Below are 16675 nucleotides of genomic sequence, written 5' to 3' on the forward strand. Positions count from 1 at the left end.
TCTCTCTCTCTCTCTCTCTCTCTCTCTCTCTCTCTCTCTGTCTCTTTCTCTGTCTCTCTCTCTCTCACACATACACCGCTTTAATTCTATGTTTCAGAATTCTTTTCCTATCTTTCTGTTGGCTTTTTTTCTTTTCTTTAAAGTCCATAAAATTGAATCATTCTTACACTAAATAAAAACTATGATTTTTTTAAAAAATTAAATACCTGTTTTCAGTAGGATGGCCATAGAATGCATCATAACCCATGAATTTAATTGGGCTTTAATGATTAGATTCTGGCTGTCAATATTTCATTTGTTTCCTGTGAAAGAAAACAGTTTACTGAACTGGGCTTGTTCACATGTCCAGTTGAAATATTTAACAAAGAAATGCCTTTCTTTGTCTTCTTGGTTTTTGTTACCAAAAGGTCAATTGTGGGGTTTAGGGATTCTTATGAAATTCCATGTTTCAAAGTACAAAAGAAAAAAGGAAAAAATTGGCCATAAACTTTGTAGTAACTATGAGTACAAACGTTCATTGCAGTGTTAGTTGGAGATTTAGCTTGAAATAATTAAACCTAAGGGAGAAAATTTAGTATTAATATGTTCATATGTGTGTGTCTCGGTATTAGGAGAGGGTAATAAAAGAGACAATGTGTTATGTTGGGAAACAGGATACTGGCCATCATAAGATTCATACTTCACAATAATATATGGAATTGATTCATTGATGAAACAAATAACTATGGAATTAATTGACTGTCTCTTATCATAGGCCAATAGAAATGACCCTGAACTTAGGGTCAAAAGATTTCAATTTGAACCCTGGATCCTCTTATTATTAGTTGTGTCATGTAGAAGAATTCACTTAAGATTTCTTCAACTCAACTTCCTTTTATGAGAAATAGCACTAATGATACTTTTATTACCTATTGCACGGGGTTCTTGTGAAGGTTGAAACAATGACATAAAGTGTATAAAAACTTTTATGTAAACATGAAATAATAAATAATACAATTGTAAGCTAGTATAGGTATATATTAGGCACACACATATACATACATACACAGATACACACATATGTGCATATATTTGCCCATATATATGTGTGAATATGTATGTTTGTGTATGTGTATATATAAATACAAATATATATGTGTGTATATATGTATATACACATATCCATCCATATATCCATATCTAGCTATCTAGCTACTTATCTATATGACAAAAGGGATAGAACGTAAAACTCAGTCTTTGCAATAAGTTAAAACCTTGATAATATGTAACTTTCAGATTGGAATACATGATGATCTATTAGTAGTTGGAGATGCTATGAATGACCTGAATTGTAAATAATAACAGAAGATTAAATTCCAGGACCATAGAACTCAGATGGATGAATATTATTGACACAGAATAATCATAATCATCTTACTGCAATCTTGGCTTTCCAAAAATTTTCTTTGCCAAAAATTTTCTACTCGATCTGCCAAAAAATCATTTATCCTCTATGGGATTCCTCTAGTTTCGTGATGGAAAGGTTGCTAGATGAGAGAATATTCCTATTTGGCCTTGGGAGGTAAAACTTAGACCAATAGTTGGAAATTGTAGGCATGTAAATTTGAGCCCTCCACAAAGAATGACTCCTTGCAGTTGGAGGCTATCCAAAATAGAGTATTATAGCAAAGCTGGGAGGTAGTTTCTTAAGTGATCACTAATTATTTTTTGTGGATGCTGTAAGTGGGATCCATGACTTTCCCTGTCCCTGTTCTGAGATAGTTTTTTTTTTTTTTTTTGCTTGTTGGAGGGGGAAGGTAGGGCAATTAGGGTTAAGTGACTTGCCCAAGATCGCATAGCTAGTAAGTGCTAAGTGTCTGAGACTGGTTTTGAACTGAGGTCTTCCTGACTCCAGAGCTGGTACTCTATTCACTACACCACCTAGCTGCCCCTTAAACTGCATACAGTTGATAAAAGAAGGGAAATATATTTAAAGTTGAAAACGATCATTTTTGGAAAGATTCATAATTTGTAGGAGAATCTCCTCTGCTTTGAAAATGTCAAGTGTAGGACTGAGTGATTTTTCTTTTCATTTTTTAAGAATTTATTTTAGGCTCAAATACCAGAACACAAATATAGATTAGAGAAAAGAAAAAAAAAACATACTCAAAGTAAAAAAAGGGGGGAAAAAGAGTGTCATGTGCATAGCAGAACATAGGAGAGGATTCAAAATATATAACAATAAATTTTCATTTCAAGAAAGCCTGTGAGATACATACTACATGTTATGTTGAGAGCTGTCCTTTTCTATACTCTCTTGTAAGTTTTCTTTTATTCTCTGCTATGCAAGACTGAGTGATTTCCATAGAAAAAGCCATTGCGTGGACTTTTTAAAAATGCATTGCTTATCCAATAAGTGTGGGATGGTACAATAGAAGAACCACTCTTGGGCAGCGAGGTGGCGCAGTAAATAGAGCAGTGGCCCTGGAGTCAGGAGGAACTGAGTCCAATTTGGCCTCAGACACTAAACACTTACTAGCCATGTGACCTTGGACAAGTCACTTAACCCCAATTGCCCTCCCCCCCCAAAAAAAAAGAAAAGAAAAAAAGAAAAAAAAACATACTTGTTCTCCTAGTTGAGGAGACCTGAATTCAAATCTCATTATGGATTTTTGCTAGCTATGTGGTCTTAGGAAAGCTCAGGTTCCTCATCTGTAAAATAGGGGGTTAAACATGATGACATTTGAGTTTCTTTCCAGCTCTAAATCTGTAGTCCTTCATTTTATAGAGGGGATATAACTTGCATCTTCATCTAAACCTTATAATTAGCTCAAGGGTTATCATAGCTAGCTAAGTGGCAAAGTGGCTACCAGAGTCAAGAAGACAGACCTTCATTCAAAAGCTGGCCTTGGATACTTACTAGCTGTATAACCCTGGACAAGTCACTTAACCTCTTCTTGTCTCAGTTACCTCAACTGTAAAGTGGGGATAATAATAGTACCCACCTGGAAGGTGTGAGGAACACATGAGATAATATTTGCAAAATGCTTAAGAAAATGCCTAGTACATAATAGGTAGTAATCCTTATGCCTTACCTTGTTTACCTTCTCCATTTGGGAGGAGAGGATGTGTGACATTGTAGAAAGAGTATCTGCTTTAGTGTCCAGAACACATCAGGTAAATCCTACCTCTTAGGCATCTGTGTAACCGTAGACAAGTTGCCTAACATTTCAGTGCCCCAGTCAACTGAGACTGGAAGTTAGAACTATGTTGCTGATCTGTATTGGTTTCAGGGGTAGAGAATCTGCAGTATCTAGGCCACATGTGGTCTTACAGGTCCCTGGGTGCAGCATTTTCACTGCGTCCAAGTTTTACAGAACAAATCCTATTAAGGGGATTTGTTCCATGAATTTTGGATTATTCAAAGAGGACCTAGATCTTGAGGACCTAGAGGGCCACATGTGGTCTCAAGATCACAGGTCCCCCACTCCTGGAGCAGGTTTCACAATTGGAGTTCTTTATACTGATAAAAATGGCAACTCCTGTAAAAAAGAAAAATCTAGTAGACAAATGGAATATCAGCAAAATAAATCCATCCATTGCTAGCTTTTGAAAACAATTTAGTTTGTTTCATACAGAGATTAAAGACTGGAAGTGATTGTTTTGGAATAAAAACTATTCTTTTTCTTCATTTTTAGCTACAGTGGTAAGACTCTCGACATCTAGATCCAGGGTCAACATGGTCTGCAGTTTTAAAACATCATAACTTCAAGCTTTGTCAGAATGTTGTTTCATATTGTAACTATGGCCTTCCTCTGATTTCTGTTATCAAAATGCTGTCATCCTTTTTTTCTCTGTTTCCAATAAGTTTCTCCCATGGCAGATTAATAGTTTAGTATTTCTGTTTTGCCTTTGTTGTGGTTTTGGCATTTTCCAAGTAAAATACTAGTCTGCTTTTATCAAAAGCAATTTTCCATTGTGGTTTTCCTGTATTTTGTCATTTGATATTAAGTGGATGTGCAGAGAGGATATTTTTTTTATTTTTTTTTCTCTCTTGTCTTGCTGTATACTTCCCCTTTGCACTTAAAATCCCTACAGAAGTAATCTGATTATGTCTTTTATCTCATATGGCTTACCTCATTTTGAATAAGAAAATAATTTCATCTTCAGTTGATCTGTGTGTTTTTATTACTTGGGGTTAATGATTTCCTTCTATTTGAAAATTCTACATAGAAGTTTTTTTGGGGGGAGTAGACAAGGTTACATCTGGAACTGTAGCTACTGAGGGAGTTTAATTATTCTGGATGGATAAGCACCATTATTACTCTTGATCTGGAGAGTAAAGAAGTGTGGTACCAAGATAAAGCTAATAACAAAACATTCTCCACTTTGCACTTAACGATCAGGTTAAATTATTATAGCAAAATCGATTATTTAGGGCCAGAGTATATTTACGAAAGGTTATAGAAGACTGACATGATTTCCTTTTTTTGCCAACTTATTATACCAGTCTGCTGATTACTACACAACAGTACTGCCAAAGATATTATACCTGAATTTAAGCAAAATTTTTGACGAAGTCTCTTATTATGATTTTGGGACATGGTAACAATGGGTGAGCCGAAGGATATAATGGTTAGGCATAGCTGTGACCTGTAGAAACTCTGTAACTTTAGTTATTGTTCTGATTAAACAACTGTATGGAATAAACTGGATTGATATGCAATTATGGCTAGTATGCATGCTGGAGCCCTATGTGGATCAGAACTTCTTACTATTGTTCTGCTTACACAGCTCTCAAACCCTCAAATTAGTGAGGTAAATTCTTGAACAACTTTGCTTATACCTATTTTCACTAATATATTGTTTAAAATTAATATGAAGTCCAATAGCATTTAAAAAGTAGCTTGAATGAATATTGGTCAAGAGTAGTAGTGCCTATTCTGGAGGAATTTCTTCAGGGGTGTGCACATATCCTTGTGCTTTGCCCTGCTTTCCCCACCATACCTTTCAGTAACTTTGATAAAGATATGTATTAACTTGCTTATCAACTTTGTGGATTCAACAAACTTTATTAAGACTCTGCTTTGTAGAGCATTGTGCTAGGACTTGGCAACCCTAAAAATTAGTTAAAATATGGCCCCAGGTTTCATGAAGATGACAGTCCTGCTTAGGAGAGGGACCCAGGCACCAATAAATCTGATAAAATGAATGAAAAACAAAATGTTTTGTTAGGTCTTAGGTCAAGATTTTTACTGAGAGAGAGATAATTGGAAGGCTTTTTAAATGATATAGTTCTTTAATTTGGATTTAAAAGATAGGAGAGAATGCAAAATCTTACTGTGTTTATTGTTGACTTTAAAAGAGTTTTTGATTCGGTGGAGTAGAATACAGTATCAAAAATTTTCTTCTAGCAGGTTCCATGCATCTGTTATAGACAGATTGGAATGATGAGTTAAATCTGATAAGATTAATTTAATAGGCAACAATACTAGAGGAGACCAGTTAAATTGTGATTCGCAGTTAAATTGTGATTAAAATTGTGATTTAAAAAAAGAACACTGGGTAAGAAACCAATAGTAAACTATAGACTCAAATTGAATTAGAGTTTATGTGAGTGCCCTCTAAAACAAGTGTGATTTCTGGGTGCATCATTGTTAATATACAGTCCAGATATATTATATTTGGGATCTGTTTAGACCACTCATACATTGTGATGTTCCATTGTAGATGTTACATTTAGGAGGGCTGTTTGCAAGCATATCAAGAAGAGGAGAGGGGTGGCTAGGTGGCTCAGTGAATAGAGTACCGGCCCTGGAGTCAGGAGGACCTGAGTTCAAATCTGGCCTCAGACACTTAACACAAAAACTACCCATGTGACCTTGGGCAAATCACTTAACCCCAAATGCCCTCCAAAAAGCAAAGAAAAAATTGCTTTGGGGTGGCTTGGTGGCACACTGGGAAAGCGCCAGCCCCGGAGTCAGGAGGACCTGAGTTTGGATCCGACCTCAGACACTTAACAAAAAAAAAAAAAAAACTAGCCATGTAACCTTGGGTAAGTTGCATAACCCCAATTGCCCTCCAAAAGGAAATGATAAGGATTGTTAAAGACATGTCCTATGAGAAATAGTTGAAGAAAATGGGGATGTTTATATTAAAAAAGATCTCCTAGGACAAAACATCATAGTTCTTCAAATATGAAAGATGTGATATAGGGATTTAGAGTCATTTTGTGTGCCACTAAAAGGATCTTTTTTTTTAAGCAATTGGGGTTAAGTAACTTGCTCAAGGTTACACGGCCAGCTATTTTGTGTGGGTGCCAAGTATCTGAGGCCGGAACCGATCCCGGGTCTCCTAATGCCGGGGGCTGGCACTCTTACTCGCTGTGCCACCTGGCCGCCTCTACTAAAAGGATCTTAGTAATAGTTTGTTTTTTTTTTCCCCCAAGAGATATCCCACAAGGAAATAAGGAGTTCCTCATACCTGTTGTTAAGCAACTAGATCACCACACTGTAAATATAGCATAGAGAGAATTCCTGTTTCAAGTATATGAAGAAGAGGGATTTCAGGAATTGTTTTTTTTTTTTCTTTTGAGGGATAGTAGAATTAGATTGAATGACCTCTGATTACTTCCAACTCCAGTGTTTCATGATTCCAAGAGGTGAAAGAATGCACTATCAGTCCCATTTTACTAATGAAAAGAGAGATGCAGAGATTTAGAACCAGAATATTAATTAGTGCTATAGCCAAGGCTAGAATTTCAGTATCTTGACTCAAAGTCCAATGGTTGCTGGTCTTCTTGGTATTTGTTTGTTTCCCATTTTCCCTCACTAGATCAGTCATAGAAGGTGCCCCATGTGAATGTCTTTCTCACTTTTTCTCACCTACTGACTCAACTTTAGGAATTGTTGGGTGAGAAGTCTCAGCAATGAACAGGAAGTTGCTTCTTTTTCAGTTTTAGAGCTAACCAGACAAGGTGAAAATAAAACAAGTGGGTTGAAAAATGGTCATGAGTAGATTTTCTTCTTCTTTCAGACACAATGCTCTGTAATCCAGTACCAAATATTTCAGAATTAGGTGAGAAAAATCTATTATAAAAGGGCCTCTATTCAGCAAAATAATGCAGGTGCTTACTTCTGGAATGAGGATGTTTTTATTTAACAGAGACGACAGGTAAAATGCAAATTCCTTACTCCTACCATCTGGTTCTATTTTACCATTTCAGGCTATTTCAAGTTATTCTCTTTCACATGCTTTCTGTTGCACAAAAAATGTAGGATTCCTATTCCTTAATATTGTCCTTCTTATTCTTCTCTCTGAGGATGTTGGCACACAATCCATTATCAATGTGGTTTCAAATCCCTCCTTGGTTAATTACTAACTATATAACACTGAGAAAGTCACTGAAATTCTTTCTAGGTCTCAGTTTCTACATTTTCAAAATGTGGAAATGGGACTTGATGGCCTCAAGTCCCTGCTAGGTCCAAAGCTATGATTCAGTTGGCCTGTAATCCCTTATTTCCTCCTGTTAAGACTTTTCCTTCCTTCAAGGATCAGTTCAGATGCACCCTCCTCTTATGAAGCTTTCCCTGATGCCTTCAGTCAGAAATGAGTTACTTCCTTCTTCAAATCTCTCACATCACTCATACTACTCGATCGTGCACACCCACTCTGTGTGCTTAATCAGATTTAACTTTTACTATAATTCTGTATATGTTTCATACAATTTTGCATATTTATGTCTTCTCTTCCACTGGGCTTTAAGGGAAAGTATTTTGAGGCTTGTTTTGGAGAATGATCTCATGCCCACAAAGCAATATCATTTTTCATCATTATATCTCTCATTCCTTTTCCAATGTGAATGTAGGAGGTACATATATTAGTGTGAGGTTTAAAGCACTTATTTTAGAATCAGATCTACATTCAGTTCTCAGTTCTGATACAATTTACCTGTGAGACTGTAAGGGTTATGGGATTTAAAGATCTTCCATGCCCCATTGGACTTGCTGACGTAGCAGGAAGGGGTGGAACAAGAGGAAGCAGAAGCCAAGCTAGAGTTCCTGCAGTGGCTGGCAGTGGCGGCACCGGCAGCAGCAGCAGCAGAGGCAGCTGCAGTGGTAGCGGTAGTGCCGAGGTGGAGGTGGAGGCACGAACCCCTTTTTGAGCCAGCCAGAATTTCTGCTAAGGACTCCTGCTGAGGACTGCCAGGGGCCAGAGCTGCTAGGGGCACACTTCCTGGACACTGAGTAGTTGCTGTGAGTGGGGAGAGGAAGACCTTTGCCTGAGGTAGCCTGTTCTGTTTTAAAGGCTTGAGAATGTGGGTGCTTTCTACTTTATCTACCTGTGCCAATTTCATAACTACTCTGATGGCTTTCACTTTCTGATTTTGGAACTCAGTCTTTTGGTATTTTAATAAATGTTCTAGCTTTATCCTCCATATAGAAAGCCTGATATATTTTGTGATCAACAACCACATCAGCATATTTATGATTGCCATAGGCATTGTGAATATTGCATTGCTGATATATTGACACCCTAGGCAAGGCAGTGGTTTGAGTCTCAATTTCTTCCACCATAAAATGGGGCAGTGATCATACTTGTTTCCTATTTTAAGAGGGTCATTGTCAAGAAATGTTTTATTTTCCTAACCACTTAAAAATGAATTCTTTGCATCAGAAGATTACTAAGAGAAAGGTGTTCTGCATTAGGACAATATTAACTTGATCACAGATAGTAATTATCATAATTCTTAATATTAATAATTGATGCTTATTGAATTTAGGAATTGAATGGAACATTAGTTTGGAGAGGCAAAGACCAAGTCACAGATTACTAATTAGAAAAAACATTGATGTAAATTATTGATGCAAATTTAATTTCCTGTTGTCTTTATGTGGTTCATTTCAGTAGGTTACAGTTTTTCTTTACCATTTTGCATGTCAGTTTCTCAAAATGATACTGAATCTCTCATGCTCCATTGCTGGGAATCTGTTTCCACCCACTTCCTTTAATTATGGTATACAGAATTCTATCCTCCTGGGATTCTCTAAATGGGAAAATCAAGGGCTTCCCCCAGGAATTGCTGCCGTTGCTCTTTCCATCCTGCCTTCCTTAGAGCGTATGAAACTTTGTAAGCCACTGCTGTGCTGACTTGTTATATCAGGAAGAAAACAGCAAATTAGTCTTGGACAACTGATCTAAACTGAAGCTTCTCAGGAGACATCAACCTATTCATTTACTATATGCAGTTTCCAGTATGTTCATTAAATATTTGTTGTATAGGCTGATGTTATTTGTGAGAGAACTCAGAGATTAAAAATTAATGATGGGGCGTTATCTAAGGGAAAAAAATCAGTTATCTGTAATGATTTAATCTGAGTGTAGGAAGCTATATCTGTATACAATAGGTGTCAACATAGAGATAGTATACATTTTATAATGAGATCTGGGTTTAATTTCTGACCACACAATTTAAAAGGTTATATGACCTTGGAAAGGTAAATAACTTGCTCTAAAAATCCCAGATTACTGATCTGGAAAGGACATAATGAACAAGAGGGCTGTAATGGATAAAATTCCTTTATAGTCAAGGGGAACTGGGTTCAGCTCTTTCCTTTAATACATGCAGGCAGTGTGATCATAGGCAATCAGTGCCATAGATAATTGTCTAATGATTCCATGATCTGTAGTGAGTTTGAAGATGTACATCACTGGGGGAGGTATCCACATCTTTGAGTTCATCACAAGACTAGCTCTTCCAAAAATATTAAAGAAGAATAGAGGATTTGTGGTGCTTAAATTAAATCATGTTTACAACACTATAAATACAAAATGCTATCTACACACAAACCATTTTCTCTTATCAGGTAATTTTGAAGATGAATATTAACTCTAGGTGGATGAGAATATTTTCTCAAATCAAGTGAGGAATAACTCAAGAATGGAGGGATAAATTCTTTGCCAGCTGTTGTTCTACATCTGTGATCTCACTAATACAGCAAATTTCCCTCTACCAGTGCAGATGAAGAACACTTCTGTAATTGATCATCTAATAGCACTTCTTAAACTGTGCTGAAGGAGTCCCAAGTGGAAAAAGTTTAAGAAACCCTGCTCTAAAAGAGTTGTATGTTGAGGGCCAATACTAAAAGCTAAGGTTCTTCGTAATTTGTCAGAGACAAGACTTGAAGTCAAATCTTTCTGACTCCAAGTCCTTGTTCTTTCCACAATGACACAGACATTTAGGGTAAGGGTTAGGAGAAGGCAAATGTGAGCACTTACCATTGGCATCTTAAGGAGGTTACTGGCCACCCTGCATTTAGATACAAAGAGTCACCCCAGATTTTGATGGACTTGGTTATAAGGAGGGATCTAAGGAGAAGGAAGAAAGTGTTTCAGGAATCAAAGAGAGACCTCCCAAGTTCCTTAACCTCATGTTCAAGACCTGCTATAAGGCTGGTGCTACCCAATATAAGCCTGAACAATTACAGCAGGCCCTGCCATGTATTGTGTGCTATAGTCAGACCGCTGTTTGATGCATCTTTGCCATTGCTGGTTTTCTCTTGCAGCTATGGCTTTTTCATGGATGTTTCCTATGTCTAGAATGTCTTCAGTTGCCCATCTCTATATTGAATTCCCATGATACTTTTTTCCTTTTCTTTTCTTTTCTTTTCTTTTCTTTTCCTTTCTTTTCTTTTCTTTTCTTTTCTTTTCTTTTCTTTTCTTTTCTTTTCTTTTCTTTTCTTTTGCTTTTTGGAGGGCAATTGGGGTTAAGTGACTTGCCAAAGGTCACACAGCTAGTTTTTGTGTTATGTGTCTGAGGCCGGATTTGAACTTAGGTCCTCCTGACTCCAGGGCCAGTGCTCTATTTACCACACCACCTAGCTGCCCCTCCCATCACCATTTAAAGCCAAATTCCAATGCCACTTTGTTTGTGAAGACTTTCTTTATCCCCTGAGTTAGTAAAGAGCTTCCCGTAAGTTGTGTCTCTCTGATCCAGTTATCTCATATGCACACACATATGTATATATATATATATGTATGTATATGTATATATAATATATATACACATACACAAACACACACACACACACATATATATATATATATCATTCTGTGTTATAGTTTTCCTGTGTATGTCATAACCCTGACTATCTCTCTTAATCCCAGTGTTTTCTCTTGTTTATTCAGTATGTAGTTTGCTTATAGCTAGTTGTTTACATATTGTCTCTCTCGTTCGACTGTGAGCTTCTTGAAAGCTGAGACTGTGTTTTTGCCTTTCTTTGTGTCTGTAGTGCTTAGCATGGTGCCTGGCATATAGTAAACTTGTAATATTTTGGTTGAACAAATCATTTACTGACCCTCTCTTGATAGAATACCAGCTCCATGCAGACAGGTTGTGTATCTTACCTCTACAAGCAGTAGTTAATAAGTGCTTCTTGGAATTTGATTTGGGGAGAAACAAGCAGAATTTGAAATTTAGGAATAAAAAGTAGAGAGAATGGAGTATGTACATTCATAGGCCAAAAGGAGAGCAAGGCATTTATTGTCAAGAAAAAGGAATTACTGCTTTGGGACTGATGCTTCCAGTCTCTATGTTCATCCTTACTTCAAGTGAAACTTGACTCCTATAATTAGGATGCAAGTAGCCATTCATCGTTATCTGGTGCATGCTACCTGAAGAATAGATATTAGATACATTTTAAGCTTAGGTATTAGGAACAGTACAGTATGGTCTATGTGATCCATATGTCTCTTGAGTTAACTGAAGACAGTTAATCAGATTCTTTTGGTGAGTATGCCTACTCTAACAGCCAAGTTCTCCTAACTGTCTTTATGTGATGAAGCCCAGAGGGCTACCTTCACCCAAATCAATCAAACAATAAAGAGTTACAGTAGCAGCAAGCACCCTAGGGTACCCAGGACGGCTGCTAGCACAGGTTCTTAGATCTTCTTTTCTAAAGGAAAGCAACTCAAAATGGGTTAACAATCTTACTTTAATCAATCAAACATATATCATTTACCTAGTTCAGGGGGAAAAGTCAGCACCCTGAACTTCAGAGAATACAAATAGAAGTTGCAAGAGAAAATAACACAGTTCAGCAGACAGAGCTTCCAGTTGTCTGACCATTACATCCCTGCCTAGTTAGTTAGAGAGGGAAACCCCAACATCTGGGTTTTCAAAGCCAGGGGTCTCAATGGCTGGCCAGTCACACAGCTAAATCACACAGCTCTTCCCAAAGTGAGCCCCAAAGCAAAATCTCACATCAGGGTATACATAGCCTTCTCCTGGGTCAGAGAATATCACAACCCTCTTGACCCACTGCCCAATCACAAAGTTACCAGGTGTGGGCATTCCTGAAAAACAAGCCTCCCGCCACAGGCTCCACGTGACCACATGCAGCCTATTAGGGGGCCGAGTATATTTTCAAATCGGGAAAGGTTCTCAGATTCACTTAAACCTATCAAGTGGCCAAAGGTCAGGGAAGATCTTTAGATTCCCATTACAATTACTAAGCACCTACTAAAAGTTAGGCACTATGCTAATGATACAGAAAGAATCAAAGGATGGTTCCTGCCTTTAAAGAGCTCACAATTTAATGGAAAGGCTGAGAGAGTTTTATGTACATTCAAATGTCTATGTTTGATTTTCATTGCTGTAAAGTCTAATAAGAAGAAAGAATGGTTGTTGTTGCTCTCAGTATTCATTTTGGATGTTGGTATTATGGAAAAATGCAAAAAAAGATGGCATCTGAGGGTCTGAGAAAGCTAGGTAATTATCTCAGGCTACTGAGTTTGAATGGCCTTGGACAAGTCACAATATCTCTAAGCCTTAGTTTTTTTCATCTGTAAATGAGGAGGCTGGAATAGATTAATCTAAGGATCCTTACAGGTCCTATGATTCATTGAAACAGCTTTGACTATAAAAAGTGGGTCCTAAGATGCTTCAGTGACCAGGCATCAAACATTTCTGGAATTATGGTTTTTATAGAACCAAGTTAGAGTACTAAAACAGAATTGGTGACAGTGCATAATACTCCTGCTGGTGAGTGTCTCACTTTTATAAAATGGCTTTTTATTTATAAATCCCATCTCTCCTTAATCTTTATATCTTCTAATAGAATTCAGTAGCACTCTAATTATAGCACTTATTCCATCTCCTAAAGATTTCTCATTTTTTCTATAAGGTAAAGAATTACTTCTTACTCACTCTGTAGTCACCATTATTCCTTCCTAATTCATAGACTTTTTGGAGGGATAAAGAGGACCAAGTGAGAAACATACAGGGAAATCGTCTGATATTACTTTGTGACCAATAGAGGGGAGTAGTAGAAAAAAGGCTATTGACTTCTTTTTATTCCAAAGGGAGTTAATCTGTACTTTTTCTAGTAATGAATACCATGTATTTCACTGGCAAATCTTTAAGGAGGTCATATTGCAAAAATGTTGTGATTTGTTAAAGAAAATTGTTTTTTAATCTATTCTGCTATTTAGTACTTAAGCCTAATGTTCCTTAGTCTAACATGCAGTATCTGTGGAACAGTACGTAATTAACCAATGATCTTTGCCAAATACCTCTAGTTATCTATGGTACCTTGAATTGATTTGGATTTTTTTTTAAGTTCCACTGAGTCAATGATGCTTCCTCTTCATTATATTACAATGACCCTTTATCTCATGTAATCAACCAGAAAATATTATGAAAGTCAAACACGTATATGCCTTAGAAAGTCTTGGAAGGCCAACACAGTTCTTACAAAGAAAGGTGCAGTTACAAGTTTAAAAAAAAGACTTACTGTCCTCTTTAGAGTGTAACTTGGATGTTTTAAATAGAAAGAAAGTCTTCCATATTAGTGAAGTTTTGTGATTTCATTGGTGTAACTATTCTTGGGCAGTTAGGAGGCTCAGTAGATAGAGCACTGAGTATGGAGTCACGAAGATCTGAGTTGACGTTTGCTTGCTGTGTGAACCTGGGTAAGTCACTTAACTTCTGTTTGCCACTGGATAAGACAATGGCAAATTACTTAAGCATCTTTGCCAAGAAAACCCCATGAACAATATGATGCAAACAGTCGTGAAAAGCCAGACACAACTGAACAGCAATAAATGTAGTCTTGCCAAAATGACAGAACACACCCTTCTATCTCACATGTAATATGTGATCTGCAACCAATAAAAGATGGAATCTATTGTGAATTTCCTGAAGATGAGCCTCTTTGTACTTAGCTATGCAGATTCTGGTGAGTGAGATGCCATCACACACCAAGGTGACGCTAGAAGTGTGTCCAACTTAAAAGAACCTCCCAGAGCTTGGACTCTCCTGTGTATTCCATGCCAAAACAACAGTGCTCTCCACATCACAACTGGGTATCAAAGCAAGTGTTTAGGAGAGGCTTTACATATTTGTTACATATACATGGACATACACATATATTCTAAACATCATATATACACGTGTGTATATATGCACACATGTGTACATAGTATAAGTGTATATACATATATTTGTGTGCATATACACACATAAAATATGTGTATATCTGTGTGTTTGTGTGTGGGATACTGTATATTTATACATCTATAAATGTAAATATTGCCCAAAGTTTATCGGTGTGAATATACAGCTTCTCTATATATTTATCCATCTATCAGTCTACTTTTCTTTTATTCCTAGGCACATAGATTTAGAGGTAGAAAGGAGTATAAAGGCCAGTTAATTCAATTCATTAATTATAGTGAAAAAAATGAGGCCCAGAGTAACTGAGTGACCAGAGGTCACAAAGATAGTGAGTGGCAGGGCTGAGAATTGAACATTGATCCTCTTGCTTTACCTCCAGTATTCTTTCCACACTATACCACACTGCCCCATTCCGGCTTTTTAATTTCTTGTTATACACACACAGACCTATACACATCCATTTTTCTTGAGGTGATTGTATCCTGTATTTTGTTGTGGTTGTTTTTCTGTGATTTTTGTTTTGTCCAAATTTTCATAACACCTTTAGGGTTTCCTTGGCAAAGATATTGGAGTGGTTTGCCATTTTCTTCTCCAGCTTATTTTTACAGATGAGGAAACTGAGGCAAATGGGGTTAAGTGACGTGCCCAGTGTCACATAGCTTGTGTAAGTGTCTGAGGCCAGATTTGAACTCAGGAAGGTGATTACAAGCCCAGCATTCTATCCACTGTGCCACTTTGTTGCCCATGCTGCATTTTGACACCACTCAAAGCTGCTGAATAAAAAATCCTGAACTCTGATGCTTTATTCATTGAAGTAGATGTTTTTTTCTTCCTCTCTTGTGGCCTTAATAACTCAGTGCCCATTATTTCCCCTTATTGTGACCCTTGATTCTTCATTGTTTCACTGTTCTCCAGGTATACTGACAACTTTCTTATACTCTCATTTCTCTCCCCAATCTTGACCACTGCAATAGTGCACTCTTATCTACCTTTGGATCTCTTCACTTCTGGATATCCCCAAATTACTGCCTGTTAGGCCTCAATCTGAGGTAAATATTGTGATCTGCTTCTTCCTTTCAAGTGATTATGTTTCTAGAAATAATCACAGAAGCCATGATGCTTTTGCCCAGTACACATTTGTGTTATCCACATAATGATACCATTGATCCTCTTTTATTAGCTCATCTTCATTCCTTGCAAATTGTTTTAAACTTATCTTCCTTAACTAAAACCATGACTCTTTCCCCTTTCATCTCAGAATGAATCCTTCTTATTTGGATGGAATTAAAGTCATGCTAAAAGAGTTCCTTAAAACTACTTCTTCTCCCTCTTGCACTTCAAAATTTCCATCTTCTCACATACCCTATCCTCCATCCTTTGGACCTCAGACAAGGATTCTTTCTGTAATCTCCCTCTCATTGATCTTCAGTCTCTGTCTTGATACTAGATTATACCCCCTTCTGTGCAAATGTTTTGTTACTATTTGCCTTAATCTTAATTTTTAAAATGAATTTAAGGTTTTATATTCTTTATTCTCGACTAATGTGTGTATACATGTATGCAGTTCATATATGTATATGTGAATATATATTACAAGCATATTTATAAATTATGTAGTACAAATTATTTTCATTATAATTACTTTAAGTTGCACAGCACCCCCCAAACACACACACATACATACTGTACCTATTCACCCTTTGTGGGTCACTGATCCTCTATAAAAAGATTGAAGGGAAGGTTCTTGTCCCTTTACTAAATCTTAACTGAAGATACTCCTAAAGTTGACTTGAAACTTTTTCATCTTGCAGGTTATCATTGGATTTTGATAAATGAGTAAGGAAATGATAAGAAAAGAAGCTAGAGGAAGAATAGACATTGCTTTTTGAATTCAGGCTCTAGGCAGGATATATGTCTTCATTTAAAACTTGGGTGATGTCCAGATCAGGAAGAAATAAGGTTCCATAGTTTTTAGAGACCTTGACCTCAGATGCCAATAATAAAAAATGACTTGTTTCTTAGAGAGGATGAAGAAAATAACTCCTCCTTCTGAGATACTTTGTCTTGTCCAATTTTGTCTCATATGGCAGTGTAGATGAGAACCCTTTTTTTAAAAAGCAATAAATTTAATTTGTGAAGTTCAAATTTACTATTTTTACAATAAAGGATAAGGTCCAAATACTTCTTCTTTTTTTCTTTTTTTCCAAGTATGTCTAAATTAAGTCTAGCCCACTATCACCT

At 36.8% G+C, this 16675-nt stretch overlaps 1 protein-coding gene across 2 annotated transcripts in view; it reads left to right on the plus strand.

Annotated features, from left to right (window-relative positions):
- PLXDC2 (plexin domain containing 2) overlaps positions 1-16675 on the plus strand; it is a 503758-nt gene that overhangs the window by 354666 nt on the left and 132417 nt on the right. The gene's annotated exons all lie outside the window — the stretch shown is intronic.

Source organism: Petaurus breviceps, unplaced genomic scaffold, assembly GCF_028583685.1.
Source record: "Petaurus breviceps papuanus isolate PSGF00001 unplaced genomic scaffold, PetGlider_PUasm1.0 178, whole genome shotgun sequence".
NCBI lineage: Eukaryota > Metazoa > Chordata > Mammalia > Diprotodontia > Petauridae > Petaurus > Petaurus breviceps.